The 16,267-nt window shown below is 43.0% G+C and overlaps 1 protein-coding gene across 5 annotated transcripts in view; it reads left to right on the forward strand.

The window, feature by feature from the left end:
• Window positions 1-358: 358 nt before the first annotated feature.
• GFOD2 (Gfo/Idh/MocA-like oxidoreductase domain containing 2) overlaps window positions 359-16,267 on the forward strand; it is a 37,639-nt gene continuing 21,730 nt past the window's right edge. The window contains exon 1 of one of the 5 annotated variants that reach the window (XM_026011516.2): window positions 359-573. The gene's annotated coding sequence lies outside the window, so the exon portion shown is untranslated. Of the gene's footprint in view, window positions 574-695; window positions 1,189-1,290; window positions 1,490-16,267 lie in introns of those variants that run through there. The other 4 variants (XM_026011517.2, XM_072731673.1, XM_072731672.1 and 1 more) reach the window with 4 other exon arrangements.

Genomic DNA, 16,267 nt, shown 5'->3' on the forward strand with positions numbered 1-16,267 from the left:
GGCAGAGGGAGAAGCAGGCTCCCTGCGGGGACCCCGATGCGGACGGGGCTCGATCCCAGGACCCCGAGATCACGAACTGAGCAAAAGGCAGACGCCCAACCACTGAGCCACCCAGGTGTCCCAAAACTAGCCGCTCCTTAATTCCAGGCCAAGGCCCACCACAGCTCCCAGAACCTCCTCACTACCGATGCCCCAATGGAGGACCCGAAAGCAGCAGACGCTGCGGCTCGCCTGCCCAGTCGCCTCCACCGCCGGAAATGAAGGACCAAACCCCCCGCTCATCTATTTAATCTCCGCCCCCAAAGTGCGAGCATGCGCAGCCCCGGATCACGGCCCCTCCCGGCGCAGGGCCACCCCCGTCAGGGAGCATGCGCAGACCTCCAGCCGCCCCGCCCCTCCCTTTCCAGAGCTCCCGGTTCCTTAGAAACCAGGCGGCGCGTTCCCGGTGCCTGCGCGTTGGAGTCCGCGGCCCGCGCGGCCCCGCCAGCCTACCTCTTGGCGGGCGGGTGGGCTGGGAGCCCCCGGACCCATGGTCTCCAGTGTAGCGCGGGGCGGGCGATGCCAGCATGCCAGGTGAGAGGGGGCCGGCGGCGGCGGCGGCGGCTGAGCTGGGAGGGGGCTTGGCGCGGCAGCCGGCGGGCGTCGACCGGGCCTCCTCCGCGGCCCGGCGCCCGAGGTCGGAGGCGGGGCTGCCCAGACCCTGGGTTGGAGGGGGCCGTTCTAACTGCCAGGGCGATGGTCGAGTTCGGGGGTCGCCCCGGAGTCGGCCCTCCCAGCCTCGGAAATAGGACCTACAGATTTGCTCGTATAATTGTAGAATTTTGGCTCCTGGAAGGACCTCGGCCATAGCCCATCCTTTTACGGGACGCGGAAACCTAGGCTTCCCTGTCCTGCGCCGAGCAGACCCTACCTGTGTGAGGATGAAGCTTTGTGGACAAGGATGTGAGGTTTGGAAGCGTCAGACAAAGGGCGCTGGCCCATCGTCTTTCAGAGGGGAGATGGGACTTTTCGGGGGTAAATCTTGATTTAAGGAAAGAATGTTCAGGTGGCAGATGGGAGAAGGGACACTCCAGAAAGCGCGGGTGGCTCTGCCAGTCACCGAATGCCCACCGGCCACGTCTCCGTGGCCCTGGCCTAGCTTTGAAGCTCAGGAAGGAAGAAGAAGGACTAGCGGAGACAAAAGGTGAGGTAAGGTGTTCCCATCAAGACGTTATCACTTGAATGGGGAGGAAGGAAATGGGGGCGGGGAGATCAGGAGCTGCGAATGGTTGTGTGAAGAGTTTACCTCCCGAACTGCAGCCGAATCTGAAGAACCGGACAAGAATAGCAAAGTTTAAAGCTGCGTTGGCTGGACAGCAGGAAAGGTTATAAACCATCTTGTAGAAGAAAGTGGGTGCCCTTTTGAGTATCCAGAACGGAGTTGGGGCACCGCCCAGAAGACCATTGTAAGCTGTGGAGCACAAAGGTCTCCGAAGGAAGAGCCGTTGGTGTAAGACCCTTCTTCACTTGAGGGGAACAGCTATTTAAATCAGAAAAGACACTTAAGACATAACTATTGAGATATGGAGAAGATGGTTGTCTTTAAGTGCTGGGGAAGCTAGATTGTCTTTAAGTGTCTTCATAAGGAAACTTCTTTTCTCCTGAAAAGCTCCATACACCAGGGCACAAACGAGTTTCAATTAAGGCCATCCATTTTGCGGAAAATGTGAAAAAAGTTCTGGTTTTGGACTAGGAATTTCGAGACTGGACTAAGGTGAAATTTTTAGGCAGACAGTTCTGTTAGTGGGCTCCCCATTTTATGGATAAAAATTCTGTTGTCGGGCTTTCTCTTACCACCTGGTTGACCTACGTTTCCTGTGGAATGAATGATTGGTCCGGGTCTGATCGGTTATTTTGATTTGCTGGAAAAATTCAGATACATGATTTTTATAGTAGTACTAGAATCCACTATAGTAGGATTAGCCATGCCACCTCCCACCCCCACAAAAAAAGACATAAAGATTTGTAATGTGGAAAAAAGAAGTGTGTGATTTTTTTAAAAGATGGTCTCTATTGTAATCAATAGAATCAATTTCTTACTAGCTTGTTAAAACTAATTTTCAGTGTATATTTGATTTTGCAGCAGATTTTCTTTGACCCTCAGAGTGATAACATACATTTAGAGTATGGTGATGTTAATAGAGGTCAGATTAGTTTAAGAAACAAAATTTTGGGGAATCCCTGGGTGGCTCAGTGGTTTAGCACCTGCCTTTGGCCCAGGGCACGATCCTGGAGTCCTGGGATCGAGTCCCGCGTCGGGCTCCTGGCATGGAGCCTGCTTCTCCCTCCTCTTGTGTCTCTGCCTCTCTCTCTCTCTGTCTATCATAAATTTAAAAAAGAAAAAAGAAAAGAAGCAAAATTTTGTCTTACGTTCATAAACCAATGCCAGACCATATCTGTATAATGTTGTGGCTGTGCATTTTATTGATTTTTCTTTCATCTATGAAAGTATTTTGTGTAGGGGCAGCCCGGGTGGCTCAGCGGTTTAATGCCACCTTCAGCCCAGGGTATGATCTGGGGTCCTGGGATCGAGTCCCATGTCAGGCTCCCTACATGGAGCCTGCTTCTCTCTCCGCCTCTCTCTCTCCCTGTCTCTCTCTCTGTGTCTCTCATGAATAAACAGATAAAATCTTTTAAAAAAAAATTTTGTGTGTAAATCCCTCTAGAGAGATAATGAGGTTTGTATCAGAAGGGTTAAAAAAAAAAAGAAGGGTTTGTAATCTGTGGGGGAAATTGGCATTGTTAATCAAATCCTGTCAGAAAAGCTTTATGAAAAGAGTATTCTTTGTAGAAGCCCTCATTGCTTTAGTACTGGCCCAGATAGAGACAAGACTAGTAGGCCAAAATCAAGGTAAGTTGGGAGGGAGCAATTACTGATTACAGAGCTGGACGTGGCGTGGGAGGCTGCTTTGAATGTAAGTGACAATACTTTTGTGAATGAGCAGTTGAAAGAAGATACTGCACCGCATAAGTGTGGTGAGTTTGCCCCATTGATTAGTGTGCAGTTTTTGAGCTCCTATAATAAAAAAGACACTTGTTTTCAAAAGAGAAAGAGGGACTTAAAGTCTCTCAAAGTGTTTCATCGTTGCTATAGCAATGAAGCTTTTGTCAAATAATTATTTAATATCCACCCCGTTTTCTGGGGCAGCTGAGGGCAGTTATCAAATCTAAGCTGTAATAAAGTAATCAACAGTATTTAACAGCCCAACATACCAGATAAACCAGTAATGCTAACAGGATCTACTTTCACTGAACTGATTTTCTAGTTACAGGGTAGGAGAAAGGAACTAGAGATGCAGTGACACCTTACATAAGTTGTAACATAAACATTGTTGTTCAGAAAACATCATAAGAATCAGTCAGAGACCACTAACTTAGAAGTAGGAGAAGAGCCTTTCTGATTTCTGACAAGTTGCTCACACTGTTTATTTTAGGAGGTCCAATTTCAGGATAAATTCATTGTTGGAATTGGACAGTGTCTAGGAAAAAATTGTAGATTTTGCTATTTTTGAGAATTCATGTACAATATAATAACATCATTTTTCTTAAAAAGTAGCAGTGTTATATTCTGAGAGAGTCCAAATATCCAAATTTCTTGAAAATTTTAAATGTCAGATGTTTTAAAAAGTAGGAATTGAAAGATACGTGAAATAGGCTTGAACTCATGAAAGTTAGAATGAGAAGAAATATTAAGAAAAACTGAAAGCTGTTAAGACTTCTCCACTAACACTATGAATTAGTCATTAGGTCAGGAATGAGCTCCCTCTTTAAGTCGACACTAAAGAAATGAGAAATGGAGTTAAATATTTCAATCTCACAGTGATGGAAATAAACACCTAGAAAATAGAGATTAAACGTTAAGAAGGAGGAGATGATTATTCCTGCATTACTTAAATATACTCAAACTCTATCCTTAAGCACTTGTTCTTTAGATCCTTCTTTAAGTAGAAGAGTTGCCTTTGTCTAGATACTGGCGGTTTTGAGTGGCCAGTGACACAATGCCACACTCTTCAGAGCCAGGATACACGGAATTTGCTGGAAGGATAGATCTCCCTTATCCCCCACCCCCACCCCGTCACCTTTCACTGCGATTCTGTAAGGATTTCTATCAGTCCTCAAACATGAACGATCCAGAACGAAGGCTCTGAGGAATGGGAACTGGCTATCGGATACAGTCCTCCTTTCTGGCCAGGGATAACTGATAACTCTCAAACTGTCAGCTCTCAGTTTCTCATGAGAACAGATAACCCCAAAATAGAACCGGAAATACTTCTACTGGCTTTGAGATTTACCATATCACTTTACAACCTCAAAACCATTATTAATAACTTTCACAGTTCTATTTTACTTAGAATGCTGGCTTGCCCAGTTGGCTCATTCAGTAGAGCATGAGACTCTTGAACTTGGGGTTGTGAATTCAAGCCCCACGGTGGGTGTAGAGGTTACTTAAAAATAAAATCTTAAAGAAGAATGAGTGATAATGTTAGGCAAATCATGTAACTTAATTTCTTAACATGTATAATTTATAACAAAATTAATTGAAAGTAGGACACTTGTCTAACACTAGGGAAATGAAAAACTGGTTCATGTAGTCCATGAAATACATAACCCTTAAAAACTGATTAACATGAAAAATGCTTATGTCAAAATGGGTATGATATACAGTTTGATCACATATATTAAATGTAAAAACTTTCTAAAAAGAACATGAGAAAAACAGTTTTCTATAATGAGCATATATATTTGAAGGATATTGATTGATTGATTAGAAGGGGGGGAGAGGGGCAGAGAGAATCTCAAGCAGATTCCCCACTGAGCGTGGAGCCGCATACAGGGCTTGATCTCAGGACACTGAGATCATGACTTCAGCCAAAACCAAGAGTAGGACACTCAACCAACTGAGCCACCCAGGCACCCCTATAATGAGTATATATTTTAAAATATAAACCCTCCTAAGAGTTTCTTGTTGGTGTAAAGGATGATTTGGAACTTAACTTTCTCTCTGTAGGCCTTCACCCCTTATCACTCAATGACTGCATTAAAGTGCTGTGGGAAGGACACCTGGGTGGCTCAGTGGTTAAGCATCTGCTCAGGTCATGATCCTGGAGTCCTGGGATCAAGTCCCACATCGGGTACCCTGAATGGAGCCTGCTTCTCCCTCTGCCTGTGTCGCCTCTCTCTGTGTCTCTTATGAATAAATAAGATCTTAAAAAAAAAAAAAGTGCTGTGGGAAAAGGCTGACAGAGGGTACTGTTGTTTCCTATTCCAGGTGTCAGAACCAGACAGTAATGTGGTTACCTAGATAATGAATTTACATGTGTATAATTGAAGGGTACACTGTACACATCATATACAGCTTTCTAAGACCGTTATTTTTTTTTAAAGATTTTTATTTTTAAGTAATCTCTACACCCAGTATGGGGCTCAAACTTAAAACCCTAAGATTAAGTTGCATGCTCTCCCATCTGAGCCAGCCAGGTGTCCCTAAGACTGTTGTTTTTATTTGTTTTAGGGAGATTGTTTGTGCTCGATGACAGATAGTCTTGACCCTCAGGGTCTCTTTGGTGTGTTTTGATGGGCACTTTTGTAACACAGTATTCCAAAGCTTTTAGAGGGTGTTTCCATGTGGCTAATGTTTTCTGCAGCCTGATGGTGGTTCCTGCTGGGAAATGGTTAGCGTCTCTGCAGGGGGGGGTGGGGTCGGCTCTGGGAGGGGCTCTGGCAGCCTGTGAGGTAGAATGTGTTTGTCTTGTTAGGCATCCTCTGATTGTCAGGGAGAAGGGGAGTGGTGGAGACATCAGTCATATTTCCTGTTACTTTTCAGCCTTTTGCATTGATATTCCTGTGCCAGTGACTTGTATTTTGAAGCATTGGAGAAAATGATTGAACATAGTATTTCTTATCTGATGTTATTTTCAAAATTAAATCATTGTGCTTAGGGATCCCTGGGTGGCACAGCGGTTTGGCGCCTGCCTTTGGCCCAGGGCGTGATCCTGGAGACCCGGGATCGAATCCCACATCAGGCTCCCGGTGCATGGAGCCTGCTTCTCCCTCCGCCTGTGTCTCTGCCTCTCTCTCTCTCTCTCTGTGACTATCATAAATAAATAAATTAAAAATTAAAAAAAAATTTTTTTAGAAATCATTGTGCTTAAATGGTTGTTTTGGTTCCTCCAGGCCTGGGCTTGCTTCTGGTCATGGTGGTTTTGAAAAATGATCCGTTGTTTCTCTTTCTTTTAGCGCTTAATAGCCCTGATATACTAAGATTGTTATTCAAAAACCATTTAAATGACTTTAAGTAATTTCCAAAGTGGTATGGGAATGTTACTAAAATACCTGGAAGTGTGAGATTGGGGGGGGGGGGGTCTGTTATCTCCTTAATACCATGTAAAAGCCCTATTTTGGTCCTGAAAGCTTAGAGTCTCAGTAGTAAGACAAGACGTAGTGTATCATTTAAACAATAGTCAGAAAATCCTAAAATATAAAATGAATGGCTTTTTTCAGAAATGCATATCCTATACACATTCCATGTTTTATAACCAGCCTCCTTCATTACACATTAGCCACCCCTCCCCAAAAAAAGTAAAAGAAGAAAGTATGGTGTAGCAGACTGTCCTTAGATTAGATTATTTTAGATTTCACATTTAACAGCTAGAAGATCGTTAAATGAAACCACAGCTGAGTGTGATCATAGTCTAGCTGGGAAACAGTTTTCTGCATACTAAGGAGATGCTTGGGACGCCTCAGTGGTTGAGTGTTTGTCTTTGGCTCAGGGCATGATCCTGGTCCCGAGATTGAGTCCCGCATCGGGCTCCCTGTGAGGAGTCTGCTTCTCCCTCTGCCTGTGTCTCTGCCTCTCTCCGTGTGTCTCTCATGAATAAATAAATAAAATCTTAAAAAGACAACAACCTTTTTGGTGACCACAGGCCATATAACAGTAGAAAATGCTGATCGGAGTTGCTGTGCTCCTCAGTGCCCCACGAATGTTCTGTGTCCAACGGGTGCCTGGCTGGCTCCTTTGGTGAAGCATGCAACTCTTGATCTCCAGATTGTGAGTTTGAGCCCCATGTTGGGTATAGAGATTACTTAAAAAATAGAATCTTAAAAAAAAAAAAAAGAATGTCCTATACCTGAAATCCAGAAGGAAAGGATCTAGTGTCTCTTACTGCCATAGAAATACCAGTTTTTCCAGGAGAAGAGTACTTTTATCCATGTAGAAGGTGGAAAACAGAAAACCTCAGTTAAATTAGGTGTGCACGTTGAAAAACATTTATTATTATTAAAAACTTGCCATCTTCTTGGGCCCTAGACCAAAACCAAAGTATGCAATACTCTTCTAAGGGTTGGCATCTCACATGCATTGTGGCCAGATGTGCTTTATATTTACCTCAGTAATTTTAAAGTAAAGGCAGAGTCTTTGTTCACGTGACTGCCACAGTAAAAGATCCCTGAACACTCATTGTGTTCCTGTGTCAAATCACTCCTTGGTATTCAGCTGTGGGTGTAGGAGGAAATGGAAACTAAGCTCCAGGGACCTAGCCTGTCTGGATCACTGCTCTGTGCCCCAGCTCCTGGCACAATGCCTGGCTCATTGTGGCACTTATAAATATTGTGGAATAAATGAGAAGAGGACTCTGGTGACTGGATTGTGTGCCATTGAAAGGGGTAGAGTGCACAGGAGGCGGTCCATGTTTGAGAGGAAAGACGAATTTGGGATGGGAGCAACTGGTAGGTCACTCAGGTGGGGATTTCTAGTAGACACAGACATTTAGTAGAGCTAGAGCTGGAACAAGTTGTTGAGGCTGGAAATTGGAAGTTAAGAATGTTTACATAGCGGATGCCTGGGTGGGTCAGCGGTTGAGTGGCTGCCTTTGGCTCAGGGGCATGATCCCAGAATCCTGGGATCAAGTCCCGTATCAGGCTCCCCGCAGGGAGCCTGTTTCTCCCTCTGCCTATTTCTCTGCCTCTCTCTGTGTCTCTCATGAATAAAAAATAAAATCTTAAAAAAAGAAAAAAAGAATGTTTGCATGGTGGCGCCTCAGTGGCTCAGTTAAGTGTCTGCCTTCTGCTCAGGTCATGATCTCAGGGCCCTGGGATGGAGTCCCACATTGAGCTCCCTGCTCAGCAGGGAGTCTGCTTCTCCCGCTCCCTCTGCCTCTCCCCAGCCCCTGCTTGTGCTCTCTCTTTCGAATAAATAAATAAAAATCTTTAAAAAATATGCATGAAGGTTATAGTGAAATTGAAGGGTTAACTAACGTTGCTCTGCTAGAGAGTAGGGCTGAGGATGGAGTTTTCAGAGTGATATCAATCTGGAACTCACTGCTAAAGCATTCTTAGGAAAAAATAATCTTGTTATTGCTAGATTTTCAAAAGCAATAAAGAATTGATGTAGTGGGTAAATAAGTACTTTTTCCTACTGTAATCATCAGCTGAAGCTAACTTTTAAACCTAATAGCAATCTAGATACCTCTGTGGGTGTTAAATTTTTCCTTTATGACCCAATTAGCTCACCTTGTACTTTGGGTAGTTATGCCTCAGTGGACAGGTCATTAGGTCTTTCATGAGTGCCCTCCTGGGACACTGTGTGGACTGGGGCAGGGAGACAGGGAATTGGCATCTTTGGCCAGCGCTGGGTATGCTCTCATCCTGTGGTAGCTGCCTGACAGTTTACCACCATGTCAGCTTGTGGAGCTGAGGGAATTGCATTTCTTTCCTTTGTCCTGTTTGTTTTTGTTCTCAATGAAAAGGCAGGAATCTGTGACCATGTCACTGAGTCAGTGTAGGCACTGTTAAAATAAACAAATCCTACGAAAACAAAATCTTCTCCAGAGAGCCTCTGGATCTTTGAAACCCAGGGACTGAAACATTTATCATAACTAATTTATAAAACTCAAACTCTTTAGTTTGGCTTTCATTTTTCAATGGTAACATAAATGCAGGTAAAGAAACACTTGGACATCTATCTGAAAGCAGTCCTGCTGAAAGCATTCATGCTACCATATCAGACTCTTAAGTACATGCTGCAGGGAATATAAGTTTCTTTCTTTCTTTCTTTTTTTTTCTAATTTATTTATTCATGAGAGGCGCAGAGAGAGGCAGAGACACAGGCAGAGGGAGAAGCAGGCTCCGTGCAGGGAACCCGACTTGGGACTCGACCAGGGTCTCCAGGATCATGCCCTGGGCTGAAGGCGGTGCTAAACCGCTGAGCCACCTGGGCAGGGGCATGCCGTTTCTAACTCAGGCTGATACTACCACCATCCCAGCCCCGGCCCCCGCCCCCCAGCCCCAGTTCGCTTTCCTCTCATGCCCAGGTTCTGATAATGGGGTGTGGTTGTCTTCCCTCTTTGGGTTTGGCTCTTCTATTCAGACATTGACCGCCTATCTGCCACACTGGCTCAATTCCAGCTGTCAAAGGGTGCCAAAAAGGAGGGCGGGGAAGATGTGTTAGACACATCTTCCTAATTAATTCTTGGTACATGACTGATGTTGAAGGCCACATAGAAGGCATTCCTGCTTATTTCCCCAGCTTGTCCTCAGTTTTGCAGAACAATTAAAATTGTCCTTCATGGTTTTGTCTCCTTTATCATGCTCAAGAATTAGACATTAGACTCTCATAGATCCCTTTGCGACTGGTTGTTAAGCCTCCATGCCCTTCTACTTTGGTAATAATGTTCCACTGTCTCAGTTCTGGGGCACCATTCAGAGGTTATACTTGGGGTGCTTGGCTGGCTCAGTCAGTAGAGCATGTGACTCTTGATCTTGGGGTTATAAGTTCAAGCCCCACATTGGGCATAGAGCTTACTTATAAAAAAAAGTAGCTTAGGGGCGCCTGGATGGCTCAGTGGTTAAGCGTCTGCCTTTGGCTCAGGTCGTGATCCCGGGATCCTGGGATCGAGTCCCGCATCGGGCTCCCCAGAGGAAGCCTGTTTCTCCCTCTGCCTATGACTCTCTGTGTCTCTCATTAATAAATAAATAAAAATCTTTTTTAAAAAAGTAGCTTATACTCTTAAAAATTTTTAATACTTTAAATATATTTTAAATAATATATAAACATAATACTATTTGATATTTTAAATAATTTTAAAAATGTTTAAAATCAGAAAGGCAAAGAAGGAATTAGGCAGGAAAAGCTGTTGCCTTCTAGTTAGTGCACCATCAATACAGGCTTTAACCTGACTTCCTGATTTATTCATTCTCACACTACTCATTCATATGTTCATTCTTCAGGTAGTACTCAGCAGCTACTCTGTGTCAGGCACTGTGTTCTGTGACAGTTGACAGGTCCACGGTGTGAGGTAGACAGGATGATGGACACTAAATAGATGATCCAATGAAAGAGTGATGGGCACTTTGAAAACCAAATCCAAAGCTACTGTGAACTGAGCTGACTCACTTAACCCAGGCTAGGCATGACTTCTAAAGAAGTGATGTTTAGGGCACTTGGATGGCTCAGTCAGCTAAGTGTCTGCCTTCAGCTCAGGTCATGATCCTGGGGTCCTGGGATCAAGTCCCTCATTGGACTCCCTGCTCAGCCAAGAGTCTGCTTCTCCTTCTTCCATTCCCCCTACTTGTGCGTGTACTCTCTCCCCCGCCCCCACCGTCTGAAATAAATAAATAAAATCTTAAAAATAAAAAAAAAGGGAAAAGAATTAGTGATATTTAAATGGAGAACTGCCAAATCTCAGAAGGAGTTAGCCTGAAGAAGTAAGAAAAGATTGTTCCAAGCAGAGTAAACAGCTTGGACCAGAACCTCAGAGCAAGACTGAAGGAGCTAGATATGATAGCTGCTAGCATGTTAAATGCAGTATAAGGGGAAAGTAGTAGGGTAGAGATCTGGGAAAGGGTCCACCTCACTGTGGGAGATGTTTTGTGAACATTATCAAGGAATTTGGGCTTTATCCTAGGGGCTTTTACAGTCTAGGGAAGGAAATGGTCAAGACCAGGAGAAACATTAGGTATCTGTTAGGGAACCAGAACAGTTGATCCATTTCAGGGGCACTTAATCCGGTTAGTGAAATGTAGTGATGGCTGGCTGTGGGGGCAGGAATGCTTCACTGTAACCAGGCTCCTTATGACTGAATCACTGTCACCTGTTTGAGTCCACTCTTACTTGTCTTCCCCTCACAATTGTCTGTTGATATTGGAGCAAAATCCCTAAGTGCTGGGTCATTGTGGTCCTACAAGGCCCTTTACATACATTGTGCTTCTCTGTTAGAGGGAGGAAACTTGACCACAGGGGATTGAGCTAACTAGTAAGTATGAGTCATGTGGAGGAGGGATGTTAGTGGGAGAGTAAATTCTAGGTGAGGACACCTCCTTAGTGGTCAAGTTGTAGTTAAAGACTCAGAGCAGCAGCTCATTTTCCTGATCCCAAGTGGTAGACAGAGGTATTCTGTTGTCATATGATGCTTGTTTTCTTTTCTAAACCAGTAAATCAGATTTTGCCTCAAACTACTTAGATTAGTGATGTAAGTAATCTCTATTATATTGGTGAACGTATGGCAAGACTCTACTGAATTATAAAGTTCTTCTGAGTTCAGTATATACATCTTGGTTTATTAACAAGATCTGAAATCTTTAATCCTTTCAGCAATATTTATTGAGCACCCACTATATATCAGGCTTTGTTCTAAGTACTGGGAATACAATAATGAATAAAAGAGACAAAAAAAAAAAAATTCCCTGTCTTAAGCATATGTTCTAGCAGGGGTGGTTGGGGGAGACATATATTGAGGGAATAACTTGTTTCTGATACAATATCAAATAACATTTGAGTATGGGCCTGAAAGAACTGAGGGAGAAAGTAAGCCAAGTGGATATGTATACAGAAAAGGGAACTGCAAGTGCAAAGGTCCTGAGACAGGAGCATACCTCACATATTTGCAATATAGTCAGTACTAACCACTGTGGCTGGAGCAGAATGACCAAGGGAAAGAGAAATAGGACATAGCTGAAAAAGATAAAAGGAGGAAAGGAATGAGGACAGACTTTGTAGGAAGGACCTTGTAGGTCGGTGGAAGAACTTTGGCTTTTATTCCAAAAGAGATGGGAAGCCTCTGGAGGGCTCAGGTAGAGAAATTACTTGTTCTGACTTACATTTTAATTGATTTACTATTCTCAGTGCTGTGTTGAGAATAGATTGGGGTGCAGTATGAGGTAGAGGGGTTAGGGTAGAGTGCCAACTTAGCTATTTTATTTTTTTCTTAAAGATTTAATTAATTTATTCATGAGACACACACAGAGAGAGAGGCAGAGACACAGGCAGAGGGAGAAACAGCCTCCATGCAGGGAGCCTGATGTGGGACTTGATCTCAAGACTCCAGGATCACGCCCCGGGCTGAAGGCAGGTGCCAAACTGCTGAGCCACCCAGGGATCCTCTAACTTAGCTATTTTAATAATGTAGATAACAGAGGTGCTTATGACTTGAACTGAGGTGGGAACTATAGGAGTTGTGAGAAATGCTTGGATTCAGGATATATTTTGAAGGTAGAGATCCAGCAAGATTTATTAATGGATCAGATTTGAAGTGTGAGAAAATAAGAATCAATGATTATTCCCAAGATTTTGACTTGAGCTGTTAGAAGATTTGTGTTACCAGTTTCTGAGATGAAGCCATTGTGGAAGAGCAAGTTGGGGCGGGAGTGGAATCCATTGTGGAAGAACAAGTTGGGGCGGGAGTGGATAATTCCAGGAGCTTAAGTCTCGACATATTAAGTCTGGGATGCCTGTTAATATAAACATCTAGGGCGCCTGGGTGGCTCAGTTGGTTAAGTATCTGGCTCTTGATCTCAGCTCAGGTCTTGATCTCAGTATCATGAGTCCAAGCCATGCATTGGGTTCCACAATGGGTATGGACCATACTAAAATAAAATGAAATGAAATAAAAATCCAAGTTGAAATATCAGATAGGCAGTTGTTTATACTAGTCTGAAGCTTAAGAAAGAGGACCTGGCTTAAAACTTTGCAAGGCCTCAGAAAATAGATAATACATATATTTAAGCCATGAGACTGAATAGGATAATCATGGTTACCAAAGTCATTATCAGGAAAAACTAGCAGAGAGGATTGAGAAGTAGTCAAAAGAGATAGGAGAGCAGCAGGAGAAATTTGTGTTCTGGAAGTTAAGAATGTTTCAAAGAGTCGAACATGCTATATCATCCTGCTGCTACCAGCCTCAAAGTGGGATGAGGATGAAAATTGGCTCTTGGATTTTGCAACATTTTAATTGTATTTGACAAATATCAGGTAGCTGAAGTATTAATGGCCAGTACTATAGGATTGTTGGCCACGATGCCTTGAATGCATAGCATTAAGCTATTTGCACATTTGACAGTTTGAAATTCTGAACATTTTAATCTGAGATGAAACTCATTTTATTTTTTCCTTTTTTTTTTTTTTTTTAGGATTTTATTTAGGGGATCCCTGGGTGGCTCAGAGGTTTGGCGCCTGCCTTTGGCCCAGGGCACAATCGAGTCCCGGGATCCAGTCCCACATCAGGCTCCCGGCATGGAGCCTGGTTCTCTCTCTGCCTGTGTTTCTGTGTCTCAAACAAACAAACAAATAAATAAATAAATGATTTTATTTATTTATTCATGAAAGATACAGAGAGAGAGAAAGAGGGGCAGAGACACAGGCAGAGAGAGAAGCAGGCTCCATGCCAGGAGCCCGACTTGGGACTGATCCCGGTACCCCAGGATCACTCCCTGGGCTGAAGCCGGCGCTAAACCGCTGAGCCTCCCAGGCTGCCCCCCCTTTCTTTTTTTTTTAAAGATTTTATTTGGGGCAGCCCTGGTGGCTCAGCGGTTTAGTTCTGCTTTCAAGCCTAGGGTGTGATCCTGGAGACCCTGAACTAAAATCAAAAGTCAGACCCTTGGGATCCCTGGGTGGCGCAGCGGTTTGGCGCCTGCCTTTGGCCCAGGGCGCGATCCTGGAGACCCGGGATCGAATCCCATGTCAGGCTCCCGGTGCATGGAGCCTGCTTCTCCCTCTGCCTGTATCTCTGCCTCTCTCTCTCTCTCTCTCTGTGTGACTATCATAAATAAATAAAAAAAAAAATTTAAAAAAAAAAAAAAAAAAAAGTCAGACCCTTAAGCCACCCAGGAGCCCAATGTTTCCTTAAATAAAGTTAATTCATACCCTTTTGAATGCTCTCAGAGTACCCTGTTCTTTGCTTTTATACTGCTTATCTCAAATTATAATGACATATTTATGTAATGATTTGTCTTATCTCTCCTGCTCAACTGTAAACTCTGCAGGCAGAAACTATCTGCTCTGCTCACCAACATGCTTTGCCAGGCATGGCCAATAGTAGATAATTAAAATAAGTATTTATAAAAAATAAATAAATAAAATAAAATAAAATAAAATAAGTATTTATTAATGAATCAATTTGCATGAATTATATGTGTCATTGTATACATAAGCACCTGAAATATAGACTATAATTCTCTAAGCTAATGTCACAATCTGTTTTAAAATTAGGTTGAGGGACACCCGAGTGGCTCAGTGGTTGGGTGTCTGCCTTCGGCTCAGGGCATCATCCCAGGGTCCTGGGATCGAGTCCCACATCAGGCTCCCTGTGTGGAGCCTGCTTCTCCCTCTGCCTGTGTCTCTGCCTCTCTCTCTTATGTCTCTCATGAATAAATAAATCTTTTTTAAAAAATTTATTAAAGATAGTATTACAAGGCAGTAACTTTATCTGTAGAAATCCCTAATGGTTCTTTTTGAAGCCTGGCACTGAAAAATAGAAAGCATGATTTGTAATTTAAAAAAGAATAGTTACAGGGCAAACTATTATAGGTACATTTTAAATAGCTTGGCTAGAACCACCCACACTATCCATCTGCATGCTTCTGAAGAGCTGGATGCTTCTAATAGGATCAGGGAGACACAATCTCAGGACAAGTAATAATGATTGAAAAAAACCTGCAGTTAATCAAAAGAATTCTTCTTAAAGATATACTGAGAGGTAGTGAGGATAAATAGAGAATACTCTGACAGACAAAACATTAACTACTGAATTCCTCTCTTACATTTCTCCTTTTATTTTTTAATTTTATTTTTTATTTTTTATTTTTCTTTTTTTTTTATTTTTTATTTTTCTATATTTCTCCTTTTATTAAAGACTTAGCTGGAGTTGAGGGGGGAGACGTAGCTGGAAAAAGCAGGCTCAGGGAAGGGAGGATACCCAGTTCTCAGAACAGCTTTGTTCTCCTGATCCATTTGAATTACCTCCTTACAGTCTGAGAATATTAGCAGGTGACCATGCTATATATAGCCCCATATACTGTCAACAAATTTTTGAGTCATTATAAAGCAGAGGGAGATACCAGAAGATGGACGAGGTGCAGCATTTTTCCCAGTTTTCAGAGATGATTCCTCAGAAAAATATTAGAACATTGTATTAAACAAATGACCTCTGAACACAGGGAAAGGCAACCATTGAACTCTGAAAGGTATATGGATTTATAAAGGACACATCATCTAACAGACATTTATCAAGGGCCAATTGTGCTGGATGCCTAAACTGCATGCAATTGGTTTCTGACCTTGAGATTTTGGTCAATTCAGATTTCCTGTGTGTGCATTTGGTAACAATATAATATTTAATTTAAAGATAGCTGTTTTGGCTTGAAGGACATAGCCTGCTGATCATATTTGCAACTGATACAAAGCTGGCGCAAATAGTGAATAAATATTCAAAAATATCTCAATTGACAAATGCCTAAGTTAAATGACATTTATTAGAGGAAATATTTTATTTTATTTTATTTTAATTTTTTAGAGGAAACTTTTAAAGTTTGGTTCAGATAAACTAGTTTGGGGGCACCTGGGGTAGTTCAGTGAGTTAAGCATCTGCGTTCGGCTCAGGTCATGATTCCAGGGTCCTAGGATCGACCCCTGGGTCAGTCTCCTTGCTCAGCGGGAAGTCACTTTTCTCCCTCTGCCTCTCCTCCTTCCTTGTTCTCTCTCTCTCAAATAAATAAATAAAATATTTTTTTAAAAAAAACCTGATTTGGGGGCAGCCCCGGTGGCTCAGCAGTTTAACGCTGCCTTCAGCCAAGGGCGGGATCTTGGAGACCCGGGATCAAGCCCCATGTCGGGCTCCCTGCATGGAGCCTACTTCTCCCTCTGTCTGTGTCTCTGAATCTCTCTCTCTTTCTCTCTCATGAATAAATAAAATCTTAAAAAAAAAAAACTGATTTGTACACCCATGATCATAGCATCATT

This window comes from Vulpes vulpes, chromosome 12 (assembly GCF_048418805.1).
Source record: "Vulpes vulpes isolate BD-2025 chromosome 12, VulVul3, whole genome shotgun sequence".
Taxonomy (NCBI): domain Eukaryota; kingdom Metazoa; phylum Chordata; class Mammalia; order Carnivora; family Canidae; genus Vulpes; species Vulpes vulpes.